General features: G+C 63.8%; 1 non-coding gene across 1 annotated transcript; it reads left to right on the forward strand.

Annotated features, from left to right (window-relative positions):
• The first annotated feature begins 5,367 nt into the window (after window positions 1-5,367).
• Window positions 5,368-5,486, forward strand: LOC142006679 (5S ribosomal RNA). The gene has a single exon (XR_012643724.1). It is a non-coding gene; the product is annotated as a 5S ribosomal RNA (ribosomal RNA).
• The last annotated feature ends 2,014 nt before the right edge of the window (window positions 5,487-7,500 follow it).

Here is a 7,500-nt window from a genome sequence, read left to right on the forward strand (position 1 = left end):
GTGGTGACCCCGCCGCGCCTCGCGGCGGGCCGGGCTTTCGGACCCCTGGGTGGGCTGACGGTGCCGCTCGGCCTCGCCCGACCGAAGCGGATGGACAGCCGGAGGGGGGGTGGCGGCTCGGACCGCCGACCCGCCCCGTCAAGGACGCAGCGCACGAGGGGGCCGTGGGACGGGCCCGCGCCCGTTGCCCGACGAGCCCCCGTGGGGTGGAAGGGGTCCCCCCCCTGCCGGGGAACGTCCCTCCAAGCACGGGTGCGGAAGAGAAGGAGGAGCAGGGTCCCAGGTCCGCCTGAACACCGGCGAGATCCCTGCCCGCCGCGGGAAGGGTGCCGGCCCGCGAAGGGCCCTCTCCGTCTCGTCCGCGAGCGCCCCATCGATCGGAAGGAGGAGCGGGGCCTCGCTCCCGGCGGCCGTCCCCGCGGACGTGCGCCGAGCCTCCCTCGAGAGCCCCCTCTCCGGAGGATCGGGCCCGAGACGACACCCCGAACCGCCGCAGACGTCCCCGCAGACGTCCGCCCGGGTCCCTCGTCCGAGTCCCCGGGAAGGGCCTTCACACGACGGTCGGTCTCTCTCACGTGTACGTCTCTAAAGGCTGGAGCCAGACAAGCCTTCTCTTACTATTCTCCCGGTACCTGTCGTAACCTTATACGTGAAAAGTCCCCCAGCGGCAACAGGCGGGAACGACTCACAAAAGCGGCCGACCGCCTGGAACTCTAGGTCGGCTGCACGGGTCAAATTCAACCCCATTCGGACTTCCAGAGCTCAGCCGGCCACCAGGTCAACCTCGCTGAAAGCGCCAGAGGTTGACCTGGTGTCCGGGGACCGAATCGGACACCAGGTCAACCTCCGCTAAAGCGGCCGGGGTTGACCTGTTGTCCCTGCCGGACTTAGAAAATTTTTCTCTCCAGCCCGGGACCGGGGTTGACCTGTTGTCCCTGCCGGACTTAGAAATTTTTTCTCTCCCGCCTGGGACCGGGGTTGACCTGTTGTCCCTGCCGGACTTAGAAATTTTTTCTCTCCAGCCTGGGACCGGGGTTGACCTGTTGTCCCTGCCGGACTTAGAAAATTTTTCTCTGCCGCCTGGGACCGGGGTTGACCTGTTGTCCCTGCCGGACTTAGAAATTTTTTCTCTCCCGCCTGGGACCGGGGTTGACCTGTTGTCCCTGCCGGACTTAGAAATTTTTTCTCTCCAGCCCGGGACCGGGGTTGACCTGTTGTCCCTGCCGGACTTAGAAAATTTTTCTCTCCAGCCCGGGACCGGGGTTGACCTGTTGTCCCTGCCGGACTTAGAAATTTTTTCTCTCCCGCCTGGGACCGGGGTTGACCTGTTGTCCCTGCCGGACTTAGAAATTTTTTCTCTCCAGCCTGGGACCGGGGTTGACCTGTTGTCCCTGCCGGACTTAGAAATTTTTTCTCTGCCGCCTGGGACCGGGGTTGACCTGTTGTCCCTGCCGGACTTAGAAAATTTTTCTCTGCCGCCTGGGACCGGGGTTGACCTGTTGTCCCTGCCGGACTTAGAAAATTTTTCTCTCCCGCCTGGGACCGGGGTTGACCTGTTGTCCCTGCCGGACTTAGAAATTTTTTCTCTGCCGCCTGGGACCGGGGTTGACCTGTTGTCCCTGCCGGACTTAGAAATTTTTTCTCTGCCGCCTGGGACCGGGGTTGACCTGTTGTCCCTGCCGGACTTAGAAATTTTTTCTCTGCCGCCTGGGACCGGGGTTGACCTGTTGTCCCTGCCGGACTTAGAAATTTTTTCTCTCCAGCCTGGGACCGGGGTTGACCTGTTGTCCCTGCCGGACTTAGAAATTTTTTCTCTCCCGCCCGGTACCGGGGTTGACCTGTTGTCCCTGCCGGACTTAGAAATTTTTTCTCTGCCGCCTGGGACCGGGGTTGACCTGTTGTCCCTGCCGGACTTAGAAAATTTTTCTCTCCCGCCTGGGACCGGGGTTGACCTGTTGTCCCTGCCGGACTTAGAAATTTTTTCTCTGCCGCCTGGGACCGGGGTTGACCTGTTGTCCCTGCCGGACTTAGAAAATTTTTCTCTCCCGCCCGGGACCGGGGTTGACCTGTTGTCCCTGCCGGACTTAGAAATTTTTTCTCTGCCGCCTGGGACCGGGGTTGACCTGTTGTCCCTGCCGGACTTAGAAATTTTTTCTCTCCCGCCCGGTACCGGGGTTGACCTGTTGTCCCTGCCGGACTTAGAAATTTTTTCTCTGCCGCCTGGGACCGGGGTTGACCTGTTGTCCCTGCCGGACTTAGAAAATTTTTCTCTCCCGCTCGGAACCGGGGTTGACCTGTTGTCCCTGCCGGACTTAGAAAATTTTTCTCTCCCGCCTGGGACCGGGGTTGACCTGTTGTCCCTGCCGGACTTGGAGCCCGAGGAGGGGATCGGCCACCAGGTAAACCTCCGCTGAAAGCGGCCACGGTTTACCTGGTGCCCGGGGAGCGAATCGGACACCAGGTCAACCTCAGCTGAAGCGGCCGGGGTTGACCTGCTGTCCCTGCCGGACTTGGAAAATTTTTCTCTCCAGCCTGGGACCGGGGTTGACCTGTTGTCCCTGCCGGACTTAGAAATTTTTTCTCTCCCCGCCTGGGACCGGGGTTGACCTGCTGTCCCTGCCGGACTTGGAGCCCCAGGAGGGGATCGGCCACCAGGTCAACCTCCGCTGAAAGCGGCCACGGTTTACCTGGTGCCCGGGGAGCGAATCGGACACCAGGTCAACCTCTGCTAAAGCGACCGAGGTTGACCTGGTGCCCGGGGAGCGAATCTGACACCAGGTCAACCTCTGCTAAAGCGCCAGAGGTTGACCTGGTGCCCGGGGAGCGAATCGGACACCAGGTCAACCTCTGCTAAAGCGGCCGGGGTTGACCTGCTGTCCCTGCCGGACTTAGAAAATTTTTCTCTCCAGCCTGGGACCGGGGTTGACCTGTTGTCCCTGCCGGACTTAGAAATTTTTTCTCTCCCGCCTGGGACCGGGGTTGACCTGTTGTCCCTGCCGGACTTAGAAAATTTTTCTCTGCCGCCTGGGACCGGGGTTGACCTGTTGTCCCTGCCGGACTTAGAAAATTTTTCTCTCCCGCTCGGAACCGGGGTTGACCTGTTGTCCCTGCCGGACTTAGAAAATTTTTCTCTCCCGCCTGGGACCGGGGTTGACCTGTTGTCCCTGCCGGACTTGGAGCCCCAGGAGGGGATCGGCCACCAGGTCAACCTCCGCTGAAAGCGGCCACGGTTTACCTGGTGCCCGGGGAGCGAATCGGACACCAGGTCAACCTCAGCTGAAGCGGCCGGGGTTGACCTGCTGTCCCTGCCGGACTTGGAGCCCGAGGAGGGGATCGGCCACCAGGTCAACCTCCGCTGAAAGCGGCCACGGTTTACCTGGTGCCCGGGGAGCGAATCGGACACCAGGTCAACCTCTGCTAAAGCGGCCGGGGTTGACCTGCTGTCCGTGCCGGACTTGGAGCCCGAGGAGGGGATCGGCCACCAGGTCAACCTCCGCTGAAAGCGGCCACGGTTTACCTGGTGCCCGGGGAGCGAATCGGACACCAGGTCAACCTCTGCTAAAGCGGCCGGGGTTCACCTGCTGTCCCTGCCGGACTTGGAGCCCGAGGAGGGGATCGGCCACCAGGTCAACCTCCGCTGAAAGCGGCCACGGTTTACCTGGTGCCCGGGGAGCGAATCGGACACCAGGTCAACCTCTGCTAAGGCGCCCGAGGTTGACCTGGTGCCCGGGGAGCGAATCGGACACCAGGTCAACCTCTGCTACGGCGGCCGGGGTTGACCTGCTGTCCCTGCCGGACTTAGAAAATTTTTCTCTCCCCGCCCGGAACCGGGGTTGACCTGTTGTCCCTGCCGGACTTGGAGCCCGAGGAGGGGATCGGCCACCAGGTCAACCTCCGCTGAAAGCGGCCACGGTTTACCTGGTGCCCGGGGAGCGAATCGGACACCAGGTCAACCTCTGCTAAAGCGGCCGGGGTTGACCTGCTGTCCCTGCCGGACTTGGAGCCCGAGGAGGGGATCGGCCACCAGGTCAACCTCCGCTGAAAGCGGCCACGGTTTACCTGGTGCCCGGGGAGCGAATCGGACACCAGGTCAACCTCTGCTAAAGCGGCCGGGGTTGACCTGCTGTCCGTGCCGGACTTGGAGCCCGAGGAGGGGATCGGCCACCAGGTCAACCTCCGCTGAAAGCGGCCACGGTTTACCTGGTGCCCGGGGAGCGAATCGGACACCAGGTCAACCTCTGCTAAAGCGGCCGGGGTTCACCTGCTGTCCCTGCCGGACTTGGAGCCCGAGGAGGGGATCGGCCACCAGGTCAACCTCCGCTGAAAGCGGCCACGGTTTACCTGGTGCCCGGGGAGCGAATCGGACACCAGGTCAACCTCTGCTAAGGCGCCCGAGGTTGACCTGGTGCCCGGGGAGCGAATCGGACACCAGGTCAACCTCTGCTACGGCGGCCGGGGTTGACCTGCTGTCCCTGCCGGACTTAGAAAATTTTTCTCTCCCCGCCCGGAACCGGGGTTGACCTGTTGTCCCTGCCGGACTTGGAGCCCGAGGAGGGGATCGGCCACCAGGTCAACCTCCGCTGAAAGCGGCCACGGTTTACCTGGTGCCCGGGGAGCGAATCGGACACCAGGTCAACCTCTGCTAAAGCGGCCGGGGTTGACCTGCTGTCCCTGCCGGACTTGGAGCCCGAGGAGGGGATCGGCCACCAGGTCAACCTCCGCTGAAAGCGGCCACGGTTTACCTGGTGCCCGGGGAGCGAATCGGACACCAGGTCAACCTCTGCTAAAGCGGCCGGGGTTCACCTGCTGTCCCTGCCGGACTTGGAGCCCGAGGAGGGGATCGGCCACCAGGTCAACCTCCGCTGAAAGCGGCCACGGTTTACCTGGTGCCCGGGGAGCGAATCGGACACCAGGTCAACCTCTGCTAAGGCGCCCGAGGTTGACCTGGTGCCCGGGGAGCGAATCGGACACCAGGTCAACCTCCGCTAAAGCGCCCGAGGTTGACCTGGTGCCCGGGGAGCGAATCGGACACCAGGTCAACCTCTGCTACGGCGGCCGGGGTTGACCTGCTGTCCCTGCCGGACTTGGAAAATTTCTCTCCCCGCCTCGGACCGGGGTTGACCTGCTGTCCCTACCGGACTTAGAACATTTTTCTCTCCCCGCCCCGGCCCGGGGGTTAACCTCGGGGCGCACAGCTTCCCGGGTCTGACGTGCACGTCCTGTCACCTCCCGGGCCCGGCGTCCTCGTCCTCCCTTCCCCTTGGGCCGGCTCGGAGGAAGTTTTCCCTCGGCCCGGCCTCCGGGTTAATTGTTTGGGCCCGGCTGACTGAGGCCAGGCTGCTGACGCTAAAGCCCGGGGAGGCGGGGGCCTACGGCCATACCGGACCGAATGCCCCCGATCTCGTCCGATCTCGGAAGGTAAACCGTCCCGGGCCTGGCTAGTACCTGGATGGGTGACCGCCTGGGAATCCCAGGTGCCGTAGGCAGCTTTTGGCCCCAGCGGGGGTAGAGCGGGGCGTGTGTCTGCCGTGCGGGAGCAGGGAAGCCGTGAGGCCAAGGCGGCGCGACGGTCCTGGGGGGCGCTGAGGCCTTTCCCTCTGCCTGCCTGCGTGTCGGGGGCGGGGGGGCGGGCGAGGAAGCTTAGGCCCTCACCCGGTGCGGTGCGATGGCTTGGGTCGGGTCGGGGAGAGGGAAGAAAGCGTGTGTGGAGCGTTGGTGGGGCAGGTGTGTGTGTGGGAGTGCTGGGTGGGGCAGGCCGTTGAGGCGGTGGCGGTGGTGGTGTTTTTGGTGGGAGTGAGTTGGGGTCAGGTGGGTGTGGGGTCCCGCCCGGGGGGTGGATGGTCTGAGGGTTAAGGCTTGGAACGTGCGTCTTGGGGGACCGTGGGTGGAGGTTGTTGAGAGCGGGGAAGGCCCTGGGTCTCGGTTGTGGACTATTAAGCCCGGTGGAGGGGGACCGTGGGGGGAGGTTGTTGAGAGCGGGGAAGGCCCTGGGTCCCGGTTGTGGACTATTAAGCCCGGTGGAGGGGGACCGTGGGTGGAGGTTGTTGAGAGCGGGGAAGGCCCTGGGTCTCGGTTGTGGACTATTAAGCCCGGTGGAGGGGGACCGTGGGTGGAGGTTGTTGAGAGCGGGGAAGGCCCTGGGTCCCGGTTGTGGACTATTAAGCCCGGTGGAGGGGGACCGTGGGTGGAGGTTGTTGAGAGCGGGGAAGGCCCTGGGTCTCGGTTGTGGACTATTAAGCCCGGTGGAGGGGGACCGTGGGGGGAGGTTGTTGAGAGCGGGGAAGGCCCTGGGTCCCGGTTGTGGACTATTAAGCCCGGTGGAGGGGGACCGTGGGTGGAGGTTGTTGAGAGCGGGGAAGGCCCTGGGTCTCGGTTGTGGACTATTAAGCCCGGTGGAGGGGGACCGTGGGTGGAGGTTGTTGAGAGCGGGGAAGGCCCTGGGTCCCGGTTGTGGACTATTAAGCCCGGTGGAGGGGGACCGTGGGTGGAGGTTGTTGAGAGCGGGGAAGGCCCTGGGACCCGGTTGTGGACTATTAAGCCCGGTGGAGGGGGACCGTGGGTGGAGGTTGTTGAGAGCGGGGAAGGCCCTGGGTCTCGGTTGTGGACTATTAAGCCCGGTGGAGGGGGACCGTGGGTGGAGGTTGTTGAGAGCGGGGAAGGCCCTGGGACCCGGTTGTGGACTATTAAGCCCGGTGGAGGGGGACCGTGGGTGGAGGTTGTTGAGAGCGGGGAAGGCCCTGGGTCCCGGTTGTGGACTATTAAGCCCGGTGGAGGGGGACCGTGGGTGGAGGTTGTTGAGAGCGGGGAAGGCCCTGGGACCCGGTTGTGGACTATTAAGCCCGGTGGAGGGGGACCGTGGGTGGAGGTTGTTGAGAGCGGGGAAGGCCCTGGGTCCCGGTTGTGGACTATTAAGCCCGGTGGAGGGGGACCGTGGGTGGAGGTTGTTGAGAGCGGGGAAGGCCCTGGGTCCCGGTTGTGGACTATTAAGCCCGGTGGAGGGGGACCGTGGGTGGAGGTTGTTGAGAGCGGGGAAGGCCCTGGGACCCGGTTGTGGACTATTAAGCCCGGTGGAGGGGGACCGTGGGTGGAGGTTGTTGAGAGCGGGGAAGGCCCTGGGTCTCGGTTGTGGACTATTAAGCCCGGTGGAGGGGGACCGTGGGTGGAGGTTGTTGAGAGCGGGGAAGGCCCTGGGACCCGGTTGTGGACTATTAAGCCCGGTGGAGGGGGACCGTGGGTGGAGGTTGTTGAGAGCGGGGAAGGCCCTGGGTCCCGGTTGTGGACTATTAAGCCCGGTGGAGGGGGACCGTGGGTGGAGGTTGTTGAGAGCGGGGAAGGCCCTGGGACCCGGTTGTGGACTATTAAGCCCGGTGGAGGGGGACCGTGGGTGGAGGTTGTTGAGAGCGGGGAAGGCCCTGGGTCTCGGTTGTGGACTATTAAGCCCGGTGGAGGGGGACCGTGGGTGGAGGTTGTTGAGAGCGGGGAAGGCCCTGGGACCCGGTT

This window comes from Carettochelys insculpta, unplaced genomic scaffold (assembly GCF_033958435.1).
Source record: "Carettochelys insculpta isolate YL-2023 unplaced genomic scaffold, ASM3395843v1 scaffold_0107, whole genome shotgun sequence".
NCBI classification, from domain to species: Eukaryota; Metazoa; Chordata; order Testudines; family Carettochelyidae; genus Carettochelys; species Carettochelys insculpta.